This window comes from Heteronotia binoei, chromosome 4 (assembly GCF_032191835.1).
Source record: "Heteronotia binoei isolate CCM8104 ecotype False Entrance Well chromosome 4, APGP_CSIRO_Hbin_v1, whole genome shotgun sequence".
Lineage (NCBI taxonomy): Eukaryota > Metazoa > Chordata > Lepidosauria > Squamata > Gekkonidae > Heteronotia > Heteronotia binoei.
The window spans coordinates 158,160,407-158,178,551 of record NC_083226.1 but is presented as its reverse complement, the minus strand read 5'-3'; positions in this window follow the sequence as shown (position 1 = coordinate 158,178,551).

The following is an 18,145-nucleotide window of genomic DNA, read 5'->3' as shown; positions in this document are numbered from 1 at the left end:
GATTGTGCTCAGTGGACATTTCCCCCCTACACCACTTTCCATTATACCCTATGGGGACTAATCTCCTGGGCTACTGGGAATTGGCAGGCACAGAATGTAACTAAGACCAAACAAATGAATGCTCATTTGACCTTGAAAACAAAATCCCATATAAGCTCGCGGATAATTGCAAATTACAAAACTTTCACCAGAATTGGTGACCTGAACTTCAGAGAGTTTTGTGCTATCAGTTCTAAGATGAGAAAGCTGGTCATGGCAATTTCATGCTCAAATTAGTCATGCAAAATTTCTCTGTGTCCATTTTTGCATGGCTCATTTCATGCCTTTAAACTGTCTGCTGTCAATTATTTCTACTGCCTAAAGCTGTAAAATAATTTCACATTTAATTCTGGCCTTGTGTTGATGCACCTCCTCTTATTCTGTACCCCTAGCCCTGTTGTCTTTGCCAGTAGAAGTTGGATTCATGTGACTGAGTGCTATGCTTATATGTGCCTTACTCACTGGTCCCAAATTTCTGCCCTGTGATACTAAAAGCTGCCTCTCTGACTCTTTGAGGGTCCATTCAAAAGCGCTGAGGACTGTAGCAGTACTGTGGACAGCTGCATGGACACAAGTCCATTTAAAATATTTTGATTCAAATAACATCTGACAGTTGCATGAAATACAAACGGTATTTGTTGCCAAATCTTGGAGGCGGAGGGACTTATTTACAGAGCTGGACACTGCCTGGATGCTGCCCAGTAATTCACTGTCTGTAAGAGGTGATGGAATCTGTATTCCATGCAGGTTTAAACTTGTCTCGCTTTGAGTATTGAGCTGATTTATACCACCACTGCCACACACAGGCATATCTGCTTAACCTCTGCAATATATAATTTAGCAGCTGAGGAATCATTACAGAAAAGACATCCAGCCAAAGCCACAACTCATACAAGTCCCAAGTACTTGCATTTCAGCTAATTTCCTACCAAGTTTATCTTATGTGAAAACTACCATTGAAAATTTCCAGTTTTTCCCAAGTAGGCTGGCACAGGATAAATTCACTGTGAGCTAGTCAGTAGGGCTGTACTACTTTAAACTGCATACATTCAGCTGAATCAAATTATGTCAGGGACTATTAATCCTAACAAATCCCATTTGTTCAATTTGTCCTGTATTCATTCTATTTTTTAATGAAACACTTTCAACAAATCTTTGACAAATGAATATCTAACTATACAGATGATTAGCACTGTCAAATAAGAGAAAGCTACGCACACCTAATGCGGATGGCCAGTGATAATCTCTCCCCAGCTAAACGTAACATATACTCTTCTTACACAGAGCAAAACATGCCACACTCCGGATCTGTTAGCTTCTGTCAGCAAAATGTAAATGGAGTAGATTTGGAGCAAGAAATTATAATGGTTAAATGTATATTTTTGCTAGTACTTATTTTTCCTTCAGTTACAAAGAAATGATGCAATGTAGTTAATCTGGAAAGAAGGCAATGAGGATCAGAGGCCCACCAACAGGGCTTTTTTTGTAGAAAAAGCCCAGAAGGAACCTATTTGCATAACAGGCCATACCCCCTGACACCAGCTGGAACTGTGCATTCCTGATCAAAAAAAGCCCCGCCTACCAGTATCGCATCGAGTAACTGGAAGTGGTAAATTTTCTAGAGAAAAGACCAGCCAATACAGAGCAAGTAATCCTCGTTTAAAAACCGTTTTAATTTCTCACCCCGTTAGTTAGTTGGTAAAATCAGGCTGCTATCGATGGGGAAAAATAAATTCACTCAGCCTTGTCAGGACCACTGCTTGTCAAAATGTGTATCATTCAACACAGAATTCCCAGCGGCAGCCAGAGAGATCTCCATCCAGGACAGCTGCAGTAAACCTGCAGAGGGAAGTGAAGCCTAGGAAGTAGGATGCGTTGTAAGTCTCTGGTTTGGTTGCTTACATTTGATTTTTGAGGAAGTGTGTGTGTGTGTTGATTCTGATCTGCAATTACAAACCATGCCTTAACACTTATGGGGGAAGTGAGTCCCACTGATGTCAGTGGAACTTCCAAGTTCATGTGTGTTGTAAACATACAACTTGTGACTGGTTTAGCTGAGTGTTTCAATAATGATCCCAATGTTGCTTGAAACACTTTATTTGGATTTGACTTCATTGCTTGCTGGGCTTTGTTTGTAAGTGCTGCTGAAGATTGTGTTCTGTCATACATACTCCATCATTCCTAACACAAGTGGTTTGCCAAGCTAAAACCAAGATAGCAAAGACAATATTTTTATTATTAAACTCACAGGAGTTCAGACCGTGACCCATTTCAATCTGGCTTCTGCTACAGGTGCAGAAAAGGGCAATTAAAACAATTGAGGTGATGGAACACTTTCCCTATAAAGAAAGGCTAAAGAGGTTAGGGTTCTTTTGCTTGGAGAAATGATGACTGAGAGATGACGTGACATGACAGAGGTTTACAAAATTATGCATGGGATAGAAAAGGTAGAAAAAGAAGTACTTTTCTCCCTTTCTCACAAGACAAGAACTCATGGGTACTCAATGAAATTAATGAGAACAGTAACCTTACAATAGATAAAAGGAAGTACCAAAGGAGTCATTAACACATGGAATAGACAGCTTCAGGCATAGACAGCTTCAAGAGGTGATTGGATAAACATAAGGCACAGAGGTCCATTAGCCACAAGGCATAGATGGAACATTATGTCTAGAGCAAAGATGCTCTGTATTCTTGGTGCTTGAGGGGCAAGAGTGGGAGGGCTTCTGGAGTTCTGGCCCTGCTGGAGGACCTCCTGATGGTACCTGAGTTTTGGCCACTGTGTGACACAGAATGTTGGACTGGATGGGCCATTGGCCTGATACAACATGGCTTTTCTTATGATCTTATGAGATTTTCACCTACACAAGTATTTTACTTAGAAGCTTCTAGATTTAATCTTTAGACATGAAGTCACTTTACAGGTACAGTCTCAGTCTTGTTTGGTTTAAACCACACTACAGAATTTACCTTTTTAGTAAGGTGTAGGCTGATGAATATTTAAGCATCTTGAACATTTCTTTGTCAGTGATCAAATTAATATACTCTTAATGGTAATGGAAAAGGAGAGAAATTTTATTTATTCACAGCCTGAGAATTCTGCAAGCACCTTCACTAAAACACCAACTGAATGGATTAACGAAGTTATGGTTACTGAAAATTGGCTTTAAAGAAACACTCTTTGGGCATAGTCCAACAAAAGATGTATAATTTCTACCTCTGATGTTTTATTTGAGGCATATTGTCTGCAATAGTATGATTTACATGTATTTTTTACATAGGAATCAACAGTGTCTTTTAGAAGTATTTTTATGGTTTACCACTAATGAAGATGCCTTTGTCAAAAGGAATGATAATATGAGAGTTTTATGTTATGACATTTTGCTGTACTTAGCTATCACAGGACATTTATGTGTTTAGTTTATAATTTATTGGACTTATAGTTCAATGCTTGCATACATATACATATATGTTGACATGCTCAAATGAGGGATGTGGGCTGTTTGTCTCATTACATATACTAACCCACCTTCCACTATACTTTAATGCACCCTGTTTTTCTAAGGGCTAACTTATATTATTTCTCTTTTAGAACAGTGTATCAGAATTTTTGGTTTTTTGTACTGACATACTCAAATGGGGGATATTGGCTCTTTGTCTTATTGCATATATCAACCCATCCTATGGTAAACTATGTGGATATTATAATCTCTTGAGTAAACATGCTCTCTATTTAAACTAACAAAGCCAGAATGTTACCTAGATTTATGGCACTCCTACGACAGCAGTCTGCTTTTTATCACCTAGTGTTTTTTTAGCCATTTTGTCCTACACTAACAAACACAGATCCTATTAGTGATTCGTTTTATTTGCTAAAAACATTCCCATGATTCCACACTGCAAACTTATATTAAGAATTGCTGCGTCCATTCCCATATGTCCGATGAAGTCTGCTTAAGAGCATATGAAAGCTTACATTCTGAATGAAACTTAGTTGGTCTTAAAGGTGCAGTTGTCTGCTACTTTGTTCTATTGTTTCAGACCAACACGGCTGCCTACTGGGATCTATGGGTTCACCTTGGGTTCATTTTGGTGTCTGTCTTTCTAGGTTTGTAGCAGGTCAAGAAAGAAAAACAACTAGGTACATTTTATGTAAGCCGTTGTGTGAAGCAAAAATTAAACGGGGCACTTCTTAAAATTAGACACTCCAAAGCTTTTCTCCTTTTCTTTATAAATAGTTCCTTTTCAGATAATTTGTGGAGACCCACAGTCACTATTTTTATTTTGCCATCTTTCATTAAGCAATATCACTAACATCTGTCAAATGATGGTCTTTCCCTCTCCCCGCCTCCTCTTGGGGATTTACTGGGCTGCGCGTTGTTGTTTTTGGACAGAGTTTATGTTAATTTTGCCTGTTTGTGGATTTTTTCCCCCTTTTCAGCATATTCTGATTGCATCATAATCGGCAGCTGAGGGTGAAATGGTTATGAATGCTCAATGCAGAGTTCAGCTTTCAATTGGTGAATTTGTTTCTTACCCATAAAGTGAAGGGTACCTGCAATGCAGGAGGCGCTGAGCTACCCTAATGGTTCTCTGCCCTACTTTGCCTTGCACAACCTCAGAAGCAGTGTCCTGGTGGAGGGTGCCACAGAAGTGTCCCCTCCATGTTGGCCTGTAGCATGGGCAATTGGTGAGAGGTGAAAGCACCACCAAGAGCATCTCTTCACAAATAACATCTCTGTATATGTGTGATGTATTCAAAGTTTTAGAGACAGGAAACCAAAATCGTAGAACAAATAACTAGTTCGTTATCATATAACCTTTTTCTTCAGTAATGTAAGTTGTGGCATTTAAAAAAAAAATAGCTTACCTCTCCCCATTCAAGTGATAATAAAAACAATTAGGGCATGACAGCAGGACATATAGCCATAAAACAGCTAGAACTCCACTGACAACAATTTTAGTGTTTACATGTATACAGCTGTCTCCTTTCTGCTGGGATCACAGAATCCTGTTTCAGAAACCAAAACCGCTTGTGCATGTACGAAGCAGGACATAGTACAATCTTGTGACATCATCTTTCTAATTCATACTATTTAATCCTGATCATATTTTGATGGATAGAAAGTACAACAGTATTCTTCTCCAGGTATTCAGAGAATTCAGTGGGGTTCCCCCCCCCCATAGTTCTGGTTTTCAGTACATTTCTGATGTCATCATCACCACACTTAGCAAGTGTTGAAACAATTTTATTTAGATTTGTTTCAGTTTTGCCTTATTGTCAAAAAGCATTCACTATCAGGATCACATAGCCAACATCCAGGAAAGAGCTGATCCAGTAACAGCCTAGCATTTCTTCACTTTAACATAATCTCTGTCTGTTTCTAAGCAAGTAATTTAGAGCACAGCAGAAGTGCTGCTTGGTCGAAGGCCCAAGTTGGAAAGCGGCGAAGGAAGTTAATCCAAATTGATGCCACTAAAATTTTCTCTTGAGTTATCTTTGAAGATGCTGTGTAGATATTACTTTCTGAGTACTAAAGTTCTTTTCAGGCCACATCTCCGATTATTGTTCTCCTGATTGGTATTAACTAATGAGGGGGGAAGCAGCCCCATGGTACAGAGTGGTAAAGCTGCAGTACTGTAGTCCAAGCTCTCTGCTCACAACCTGAGTTTGATCTCTGCGGAAGCTGGGTTCAGGTAGCCGGCACAAGGTTGACTCAGCCTTCCATCCTTCCAAGGTCAGTAAAATGAGTACCCAGCTTGCTGCAGGGAAAGTGTAGATGACTGGGGAAGGCAATGGCAAACCACCCCGTAAAAAGTCTGCTGTGAAAACATTGTGATGCGATGTCACCCCAGAGTCAGAAACGACTGGTGCTTGCACAGGGAACTACATTTACCTTTTTTTATATAATAAGAAGGGGATCTTCAACCCCATCAGTTGTCTGTTGCAAGAGGTCACTCCAGTAGTAACCCATTCTGATTCTGTCCCAAAATCTGCTGTTTAGCAGATGTTGAATGCAGCTGTGCAAGTGTCGTTGGCCCTTGCTGTATACTGCCTTTGATTTCACTGATGAGTGAATATTTAATCTGTTTTGTGACCTTAACACACACATACACCTTTTTATGAAGTTGCTTTCCGCTGTACCCACCAAGGGTGGGAGTGTTCATGATGCCCTCCAAAAATAGAACAGACCACTAGCAAAACAGCCCTCATCCGTGCGTGTGTGTGTAATGTGCTATCAAGTCAAAGACAACCTATGGCAACCTCGTAGGGATTGCAAGGCTCAGGGCTTCATCCATATATTTATATTTGTCTTCTTTCCCCCTTTAGATATTTGAAGAGTGTGAGCTTCCATGAGCCAGGTCCTCTCCCTAAATACAAAAGGAGTAGAAGAACCATTGCCAGCAGTAAGAACCCTGCAACATAATTTTTTTGTGAGCCATCAGGTACAATGTTCTAGTGTTAGATATGTCTTCGTTTTCACACTCTACTAAGGATAAATTTGGAGGCATGATCCATCTTTTGCATGCAGTTGGGAGCCTGCAGGGAAGAAAGGAATAAGAGGGGCCTACTGATTTTTGTGAGAATCTTGTCATCAGACTTTAGTTCCTGTAGCAGGGCTTGCCCTGGGGGAAGAACCCCAAATGAGAACAGAGCACGTGTGTGTTAACAGCATCCTCTTCCCTCTCCTGCTATAACCTGTTTGCCTTAGGTGAGGTCTGGCCCTTCCTGAGGGCACACCCTCTGGCTTTCCCAGGGTATACCTTTCAAAGAGATGCTGGTGGTGGTGGTGGGGACAAATCCTGTCATACCCATTCCCTCTGTTTGGGGGATGAGCCTACAAGAGTGGCAGACCCAAAGCCCAATGACTCCTTCCTGCCTGGGATCCTATTTCTCCTCCCCCTCCCCCCCCCCAGGAAGCCTTGTAGGGGCTTCTCCTCTAGCCCCTGCCAGCCTGAGGTGGTCCCTGTAGCCCTTTCCTTGCCCTACCTTTCCAAAGGATCCTCCCTGTTGCCCACAACCCGTGAGGAATGGGTCATTGCCTGGGACAGTTTCCACTGCTCCTCTGCTGCCAGCTGCAGGGGGTTGGCGGCTGGCTGGACTCCAGCCTTCCAAGTCAGGCATTTGACAGAAACCCACCTGGCCTACAGCAGCATCCTCCCTGCCAGGGCCTTCTGTCAGGCTAGCTTCTTGCAGCTGGGTCTGTCTACCATTCTTATCTGGGCACTGCCCTCCCCAGCTTGCCCCCCCCCCCCAGCATCTCTGGGCAAGGTGGGAAGCTGCTGCTGTGGCATTGGTTTGGTCTTCTGCAATCCTTTGTCAGCTTCCCTGATTCTGGAGAATCCTGTCTCCTCAGAAGTAAGTGAGGGGATGGGAGGTCTGATGCCAGACACTGGCACACAGAAATGGAGGGGGTCATATTCTGGTTTAATTTTTGTCTTCTGTAAAGGCCACTTTGTATTTTAACAAAACATTGGATGTTTGTTGATCTAAGATTCTTTTAAATGAAAGGTGGCAAATGCTGTTTCTGCTTTAGATAAAACATATTAGAATGTTCCATATTGGGTAGTGGTGGTAGTGGAGAGAAGCTGTACAAAACAATGTAATAAGTAGACATCTGAGACAACTGAGAGGTGATATGATAATCATCTTCATGTACTGGAAGGGTTGTCATATAGAGGATGGTTCGGAGTTGTTTTCTGTTGCCCCAGAAAGTCAACCAGAACCAACAGGTTGAAATTAAATTAAAAGAGTTTTCAGCTAAACATTAGGAAGAACTTCCTGACAGAGCGGTTCCTCAGTGGAACAGGCTTCCTCAGGAGATGGTGGGTGCTTCTTCACTGGAGGTTTCAAAACAGAGGCTAGATAGGGACTTTCGGGGTTGGAAAATGCCGAGTTGGACAGATTTGTGCCATTCACTCTCAGCCCAGCCTACGTCACAGGGTTGTTATGGGAGTAAAATGAGGGAGAGCTAAGCATGTTTCCTTCTCTTTACAGTTTGTTTCAGCTTATCTGATAGGTGAGCATAGAGTGAAGCAACTGTTTACTACTTACACACTTGGTCTGTGATGAATAGAAAAACAAGACCTCTGAGTGATCATGTGAATTAGGCTGTCAGAGAGGACTGAAGCACGGAAGAAAGCACAAATGGATGAAAATACGGAGAAAATTAGAGACTGGGGGAAAAGGGAGGCGGGGGGAGCATGGAACCAAGCACTGTCTTGCTTGTTCTTGTAGGAGTGCAATGTAGATACACATCCTGCCGCCACCCCCCACCCCCATATTTTGCTTGTGTGATAGCACATGGAAGAAGAAAGTAGGGGAAATTTAAGTTTTAATAGAAACTGGTCTTTATAGAAGTCCTTTCTTCAACTGCAGTTTAGAAGAAGGTTTAATTCATCCCTGATCTCAGCGGAAAGGAGCATTCCATGCCTCTGTCAGATTCAGCCCTGCCCTGGAGGTGTCAGTGCTTCTGTAGATCTTTCAGCATCCAGCTTTCTCACTGTGGAGAGGATGATTAATGAAGCCTTTAATATATTTGCTCCTGCATAGTGACATACTTATTTGCCTACAAACATTCAAGGAATGGCAGCTTTCTGGGAAGACATCTGTGAAACCCGCAGCACCTTCCCAAGAATCTCAATTACTGTGCCTTTCTGAATTGAACTTTTTTAAACTTGAAGCCGTTTAATTTCTTTCTGCCTGAAGCTCTTTGGTTTGATTTACACCTGGCATTCTACCATGTTTTGTACACAAAGGGGGTCCTTTCCCCCCTTTTCTTTCAGGAATGCATAAGAGAGCATTTAGGTGAAAGATAGGGATGGGCGGCATGCTTTGTGCGTTGTTGTAGTCAGTCTTGAAAACTTCCAGTTCTTGAGGTGGCTTGCTATCACGGCAGTATTCTGGATCTTCTATGTATTAAACAATTCTGGCTTTGAGTATGGCGTGGAAAGTGCAGTCAAGCTGCAGCTGACCTATAGTGAGCCTGTAAGGTTCTCAAGCCAAGAGATGGGTTGCTATTACCTGCTGTGTGGCAGCCCTCAGCCGCCTTAGAGGTCTCCCATCCAAGTACTGAGCAGGGCCAGCCCTGGTAAGCTTCCAACATCTGATAAGATTGGGCTAGCGTGGGGGTATTCTGATCAGGGCAGCTTTAACTATACTTTCCCCAAATTCATTAGGTTGACAGACCTGTCCTTTCCTGGATTTACTTTAAACACTGTTGTTTCTTTGGCTAGTTTCCAGTGGTACAGCAATGAAGCTGATGTTAGCACTAATTTCTGTGAGATAATACATATTTCACTAATGTACTAGTCACCTGATTTCTTTGAGAACTCTGATGAAAGCCTTCCAGTTTCAACCCAGTTTTGTAACAATCCCAACCCCCGTATTAGTTGAAATGAAATAAACAGATCAGGAATGCATAAACATAATTATTTAATAGACTGCATGTGGTGAGTTGAGCCATAAACTCTGCGGGCCAGTTGGTATGAAAAGGAAGGGGGATGAGTGCCATGAAAATTTGCAGGCTCAAAAGTAGGCCTCACAAAGACTATGTTGAATATTTAGCAGAAACTGTCACTCATTAAAAATAGTTAGTTGATTAATTGTATGAGCTTAATTCAAATATTGGATCAACCGTGGAGTTCTAAGCAGAGTTGATTAGGAGGTGGATTGCTGGGTGGCCCACTGTCACCACTTGGCTCAGCACTTTGCAGGTGACATCTCTTGTATCCATTCCTACTTGGACTCTGTGTCAGAAGTGACAAGTTCACATGGTACCAGCATGTCAATTTGTCCACTTAGGGTTGCCAGGTCTGATGAAATATCTTGGGGCTTTGGGGGTGGAGCCAGGAGCAAGGCTGTGACAAGCATGATTGAACTCCAGAGGGAGTTCTGGCCATCACATTTAAAGGGACTGCCCACCTTTTGAATGTCTTCCATTCATTGTAAATTAAGAAAGGGGGCACCTTCTTTTGGGGCTCAGAGAATTGGACCCCCTGGCCCAATCTTTTTGAAACTTGGGGGATTTTTTGAGGAAGCACAAAATTCCAGTTTATGTGTTTTTAATTAGAGTTGCCAATTCCCAGGTGGGGGCAGGCTCTCCTCCCCACTTTTGGGTCATCAGAAAGTGGTGGGGGGGAGATGTCTGCTGGGCAGTCCATTATTCCCTATGGAGACCAATTTCTATTGAGTATAATGGGGAATTGATCCATGGGTACCTAGGGCTCTGAGGGGACTGTTTTTTGAGGAAGAGGTACCACATTTGCAGCATAGCATTCAGTGACTCTCTTAAAAACACCCTCAAAGTTTCAAAAAGATTGGACTAGGGGGTCCAATTCTATGAGCCCCAAAAGAAGGTGTTCCTATTCTTCATTATTTCCAATGGAGGGAAGGCATTTAAAAGGTGTGCAGTTCCTTAAATTTGATGGCCAGAACTCCCTTTGGAGTTGTTATGCTTGTCACAACCTTGCTCTTGGCTCCACTCCCAGTGTCTTCCGGCTCCACCTGGCAACACTAGTTTTTAATTGAATTATTTTATAATTTTAAATGCTGTTTTTAATGTTCAAATGTTTTCATGTTCACTTGCTTGGGAACCCTAATTAAGTGGAAACGCAGCATTAAAACACTTTAAGAAAATAAGCGTTTCTCTAAAGCAATGCATTGCAAGTTTTTCAATGACACCTTCAGTATAGATCAGTCTTTTTTGAAGACTTCTATTAGAAATGGAGCACAAAGGATTCATCTGTGGGAATCTTTAAAATTGAAACATATAACATTTTGGGGGTGCTACCAATTGTAGTATTTATTTAATTTTTTTACATTTATAGTCCATCTTTCTCACTTGGACCCAAGGCACATTGCAGAGTACCCCTCAGAGGTTTGCATGGAATAAAACACACTAGAGCAACTGAACGTGTTTAGCTGTTAGATAAGTCAATGAACACACAGCTGTTAGATAAGTCAATGAACATACCCAAGATGCCCCTTCTCCAATTCTGTTTTTGTTTCGCATCAACATAATCAGATACACTTCCTGAGCTGCATTTTGTATTGACTATGAACTCTGAATTGAGGCATTCGGCAGTCCCATTGGAGACCTCCATATTTTTGAAATGATGATGTTATTAAAAGGAGCTATGAGTCTTTGTTGTGGGTGCGAAAGAAGGAAAAAAGTGAGCAAGAAAACCTTTTATGAACTATGTGCAGCTATACCATGTACTGCTATGCAGTCAAATGTTCAGCTGATAGTCCCTAATTTTTTTATGGGGGTAAATTTATTTAAGGCAGATGTAGCAGAATTAACTAAATTATGACATTTATGAAACAGCTGCTACTATAAGCAGACATGTAACGATTGTTCCCACCTGGTGTGAATCACTTACTATGGGAATGAAATCAAATAAAATTTGTGTTTAATTGAGAAAGCAGCACACTTTTCAAGCCCCACAGACCCATCACAGCATTGCTTCTTAGGTAGCTCTTTGCCAAATCTACTGTTCATAAATTCTGGTACAGCAAAGAGAATTTCTTAAATTGATTCTGAAATCTGAGTCTCTGTATTTTTGCATCTTTCAATTTGTTCAAGTAAGCAGCTTTTCCCTCTGTCATTGTCCTGATGTAACAATATCTACACTTTTTTGCACTGTTTTACCAGCACATAAGAGTGTAAGTCAGTAATGTAGAGGGGGAAAGCACTTGAAGGAACTACTAGACGCTCCCACAAGCTTTATGTGTACAGTGATCTGTATTCAGATTTTTTTAAAAAAACAAACCAACCTCAAAGCAATGGAGGATTCCTAGCCAATGGAGGATCCCTTTTACTTTGGAAAGACATTTGGAACTCGAATGGGAAGAACTTTAAATGAAGAAACTACCGTATGAAATAAAAAATCTAAACTGTTGGAATACTTGAGGGAAAAGCCAGATTTAACATCATGTACACGTCTGACATTTGTCATGATTAGTCCTCAGTTCTCCCACATCAGGAGAACAAGTATTATGCAAGAGTGTGATCGGCAAAACCATTCAAGCTACTATTTCTCCCCAATGATTGTATTGATATTTCACATAGCACTGTTTTTTATTTCCACACACATAATTCAGTCTTTAGATTGCTCTTATGTATCAAGTATTGCATGATGATAACTTGTGCAGTGGAGGCCTGACTACATATCAAAATACATTTTTATTCTAGAGAAACATGGAGAGACATGACCGTACATCCAGTCTGAACAAAGGCAAATGAGATTGTGATATATCTCTCTCTGCTTTCCTATGAGTGGAATACATGAGACATGATAAACCAGTCAGGAGGATAATGGGCCATTTGGGGCATATCCTTCAGATTCTAGGGTTTGTTCTTCCAGCTGTGAGAACTCATCAATAACGATTTGCCGCACAGCTGAACTAAAATAATGAGATTTATCAAAGGGATACAAAGGGAACAGCAGTACATTTAGGTATTCTATATGCTTGTATAGATTTTCTTATCAAAAGGAATCATTGACATCATTAAATTACTCAGGAGCTACAGATCCATTCCCTCACCAGCAGAGGTAGGGGTAGTGTGATGCATTGGAATGGCTCTTGCCACCCACTCTCACTGTGGGTAGTTGCCTAACATGCGTAAGGGTAGGCTCGTTTCTACCACCACAATATTTATTTATGCTTATACTGTGCCTCTCTTGCCGTAAATGAACAGAGAGTTATGAATAGCTCATGCCATGAAATGATAATGGTCAATATAGTCTAGTTGACTGCATGTTTGACTTGGATCTGATTTCAAATTCTGACTTGCAATGCACTTCTAAGCTGAGTTACGGCCTTCTAATTTAATTGAAACCAGTAGGCTTTATGAAGATGCAATTATGTTTAGGATGGAACTCTTAACAGTGCAATCCCAAGCAGTCATGCCGTTCAATGGGCTTAGAAGTAGATTCTTTTAGCTGAAGGATACTTCACCAGCTAGATACAAGTACTGCTTTCTAACGATAGGAGAATTGTCGGTTGTTTTCCACACCACAATGTTGTACAGCAGCAAGTCACTGATTGTGTATACTCTTAACTGATCATCAGAACACTGTAATAGTAGTGTGTATAAATTTGGGTCTTTAATGGGAATGTTTTGTTATAGCATGAGAATATGACCATCTGGACTATCTGAAATGTTTACAAGAAAATGTACACAATTAATAGCCAGTGAACACAAACTTGAAATGAAGATCTTGTAAAAGTAATAAAAATACATCACACAGAGGTTATATCCACAGTCATGAATTCCTGTTTTCTACAGAATTACAATAAATAAAATCACATCATATGCAAATAGTTCTACTTACATCAGTACAACATATTGTGCAGCATTCCATTCATATTCTACCAGACCAGTACGACATTTCTAGATTATCTACTTTATTTCCTTACAATCTCAGTAACGTTTCCCACAACGGGGACAGGAAGACAAAGTTAAATCTCCACAATTTCTAAACTGAGTCCTCATAGTTTTGTAAAACTACATATGCTGCAGAAGGAACAAATCTGTCTTGTAAGCAGAGTAACCTGTTTTCTGCTCCAATAAACATCTCTACCTATAATAGATAGATAATTTAGGCAGTAAGACTGTGTGGTGAGAGAATTTTGGTGTGGTTTAGTTAATGTTTTCAAAAAAATAGAAGTTTTAATCCAGTATTGCTATCATGGGAGAATTAGTTTTACTGACCAAATTGTCCTCTTGAATACACTTGGGGGGAAATATCTATTCTAGAATACAAATGGAGATTTGTTATGAGGACAGTAGTCAAGTAGTGCCCAAGTTGGTCTGCCTAGTTTACTATATACATAGATACACAGTGTGATTATAAGCACTTGAAAAGATGACTTTCTTTTGTTCCATCGTCTTATTTCCAGACGAGACAACAAAGGCAGGGAAAGTGGTTGCATATCGCATTCTGAGCGCTGCGTCCAAAAGTACAATTCTCATGAACAGAAATGGCTCCCTGACTACAACTGGAATGTGAAAAGGATTTATACACTCGTTGTCCTGTGACATTTTGTCAAGCCAGCCTTTGTTGTCCTTGTGTGGTTCTTAATGTATAAATCCTTTCCATATAAGAAGGATATTTGTAAATACACCTGTGAGAGAAGATGACAGTGGATATAATAATCACCAGATTGGGGTGTGCTTGCATTTCTTTTCCCCTTTGTTTTGTTCAGCAGCAGTAGCTGCAGCAGCTGTTGTTGCTTCATTTATAGTAACCTATCTTTTGTATATTTAGGAAGGGAAGCAAAAAAAGTCATTTAGTGGTTCAGCATGAGGAACTCAAAAGGAGAATGCTGGAGGTGTAAGTACCAATTGCTTAGACCTACAAATGTGACTTCCACTGACTGCAACGAGAGAAGCGCTACTGAAAATCAGAATGTTTGAACTGACCCTTCTCTTTTGAAGTCAGTGGTAAGATTCCATTATCAAAGCACTCAGTCAGTCCTGCCAGGCTTTTAAAAAAATTCATAGGCAATTATCATGTTCTTTTAACAATTTATAAATTACAGTTCTGCCAGAAAAGGCAAAAAAGGCACTAAAAACTGCAAGGGAGATAAGGTCATCCACAGCCATTATTTTCCACTTGTTACCGCAACATTGTCCAAGGTACAGAAGACCATCCTTAAAATTTTACTCTGTTCCCCACTTACTTGTCAGGGACTGCCCTAACTGAAGAAGTGAGCAGTGACTCACGAAAGCTCCTACCCTGCCACAAATTTGGTTGATCTTTAAGGTGTTACTGGACTCTTGCTCTTTTCTGCCACGACAAAAAGAGTAACATGGCTACCCATCTTGATCTGCTCTACGGTACGTTATCTCTGCACAATCAAGACTTGGCTAGTACGATTATTCTCGCATGTACCAGGAGCTACTTAATCACACCAGATATATATCTAAATCTTAATCAGAAGGTCTATAGTTAACAAACAACATAGTCTTCAGTTAGAAAAAGCAATAAAACTTCCAGCCAAAAAAGTGCACCAAGGATGCCATCCATAGTTTAGTATGAATATAGGCCTTTGTGTCTTCCAGTTCAGGGACATTTCTTTATTCTTTGGGGATTTTCCTTGTGTTGTTTTTCACTGCTCTTTAATTATGCTCTAACTAGGAAAATTTCAACAATTAATCCTCAAATTTAGAATGCATGGTTTACTATAGTTTTCAGTTTCTTCAGCTTCCAGTGGTTGGGCACGTGCCTTTAGGGTGTTGAATGTTATGGCCCAAGTATGTGAATACATATCTGAAAGCATCATTTTTCTTAAGATAATCGGGAGTATATCCCTAGGATTATTTTGGTTTTGGTAATGCATTTAAGACTTGTCTCACTAACAGTGTAATAACTGGCAGGCACCATAAAATTATTCTCTTGGCATTAGGATAGGAGCTAACAGTGTCCCCATTCTGAATAAAACTTTGTTGGTCTTAAAGGTGCTACTGGACTCCTACTTTGTACCACAGAAGACGCACCTTGCTTGCAACTAAGGAGGAGGGATCTCCTGGTTTTTGTTGCAGAAACTGCCTTTGTCTGAATGGCAAGGCTCCTGAGCCCCTTCCCAAGAATGGTCTATTTCTTTTTTTTTCCCCTCTCCCATAAATTCCTGGCATCTTCTGAGTTAATAATGACAGGTAAAAGAAATGGTTTCACTACTTCTTTAGGGGAAAAGTGAAGGAAGTAATTCTTTATGCATTTTCACACAGTGGAGGGATATACATTTGCCTATATTTGGATCATCTGATTTGTATTCCATTGTGCACTGTGGGAGAAGGATGTACCCACAGAGACTTTATAGTCTTTAGGAGTTATAAGGGATATGATCTGCAAGAGGCTATTTTCCTCATCAAAGAAGATCATTTCACTATCACAACTAGTTGTCACTCAGCACACAATCAACTTACGATGTTGCCCAGCTTCGGGAACAATGATATCATGTGCAAATGGACATGATATAATTCTCATCCACTCCAGAAGTTTCTGCTCCCTCTCCAATGCCAAATCGGCTTCAAACAATTGCTCAGTTGGAAAGCCAGTTTGGTGTACTGGTTAAGTGTGCAGACTCTTATCTGGGAGTACCAGGTTTGATTTCCCCACTCCCCTACGTACAACTGCTTGAATGACCTTGGGTCAGTCATAATTCTGTCAGAGGCTGTTTTAGGAAGAGCAGTTTCTGTCAGCGTTTAACCCCACCTACCTCACAGGGTGTCTGTTGTGGGTAGGGGTGTAGAAAGGAGATTGTAAACTGCTCTGAGACTCCTTCAGTTAGCAAAGGGCAGGGTATAAATCCAATCGCCTCTTCTTCCATATAAGAAGCAGTCTGAGCATCTTTGCACTGAAGGGGATGGGCCCCCTTGACAAAGAAACCTCTCTCTGAGATTGTAATGTGTTCAATTCACTAACAGTTATGTTATCTAGGTGAAGAACTGACTGCTGGGGTAAAATGGTATAAGGTCAGTAATGGGCTTCTTGCAAAAGTTTGAGCTCCAGGCAGCAAGACACACACAGTCATCAAGACACCCACTTTCTAGTCTGCACAGACAGCATTACTATCCAAACTCATCTCAAATGCCAGGATGACATGGCATCCAGTCTCCAGGTATCATGTCATCTTCTATTCACTTGGGCTGACGGGACTATTGCATTCATATCAGCAGAAGTCCAGGCAGAAAGTACTGGGCTGGGGAAGAGCATGATCATCATATTTGATTGATCATAACTTAAAGAGTCAGGAACCATGCATTCTCCCAGCTGAGAGAGTTCTGTCTCAGGATTCAGTGTTTCCTCAGGATCCCTCATGACTTCACTTCCACTCATAGAAATTCAAAAGAGATTCCTAGGAAAACTGTTGGAAGGCAGTCTGAGCAGGTCTGAAATGGCACATTCCTTTTTTCTAAATAAATGGCCACTTTTAACATCTCAAAAACTGTGTATAACCAGAATCTGTGACATCATAGAGAGCCTTTCAGAGATGATACAGATAAAAGACTATCTCCTTCTTTAGTCATGGTACGTGATATTCTGGCTTTTCTGCAGATTAGCAGAGATCAAAAGCCAGCCCCAGCAACTTGTAGCCCTAGGCAACATCCTGAAGAGTAAAGGTTATTTTCTGTCACGACAGCTACTCATAAAGTGGTTCCTTCTGTTCAGAAGTTATCTTTTCCCCATAAGAATTGTTTTCCATACACTCCTCTGATCCCATGAAATTCTTCATTCCATAGAAACCAGCACCTAGTTTTTGCTACACTCTATATCCATAAATTGTGATGTACAACTGCTTCTGGAACTATACACTGAAATCAATATGTGGCCTTCATTTTTAAACTAAGGCAGAACATAAATGGTTCTGGAAAGCCAAGTGACCAAGTCCAACTTTGGACTCTTTCTCCATTTATGGACTCAGCTAGATTTGAATGAAATATATAATTTTGTACTTTCAATGATAATTTTATTTTTTAAATGGAAGCCTGATTTCATAGGAAGATTCCTATTTGCAATTCCTATTTGAATATAAGACGATCTTTGAGGCTATAAGACCAGTCATTGTTCAGTCGCACAATCGAGTCCGACTCTTTGCGACACCATGGCCAAAGTCACGCCAGGCTCTCCTGTCTTCCACCTTCTGAAGTCTGCTCAAATTCGTGTTAGTTACATCAGTAATGCAGTAGGTCCCAAGAATTTGTTGAACAGCATATTCATGTCCTATGTCTAAGAGGTGTACTGTTTCCAGATCAGCAGATACGTTTCAGAATGCACATCTCTAGAATATAGGTCTTGAGGTCACCCTTCCCACATTGACAATCACAGCACTTTCAGTAAAGGAAGCAGACTACTTCTGTCGTTAAAACTGCTCATCTGAAATACATTTATAACGCTGACTACTGTGCATCATGCTATATTATCCTGTATGACTTGCTAATTATTATGCGGTAGTTAGTCACCTCTATTCTGGTTGGTACTGCTTGTTCTCAAGTTTCTGGTTTCCCTCTGAAATATTTGTCTCACTTCATAGTCTGTAGAAGTTGCATTCATTTTTAGTTTTCTATATGAGTCTACTGCATGTCACGAAAAT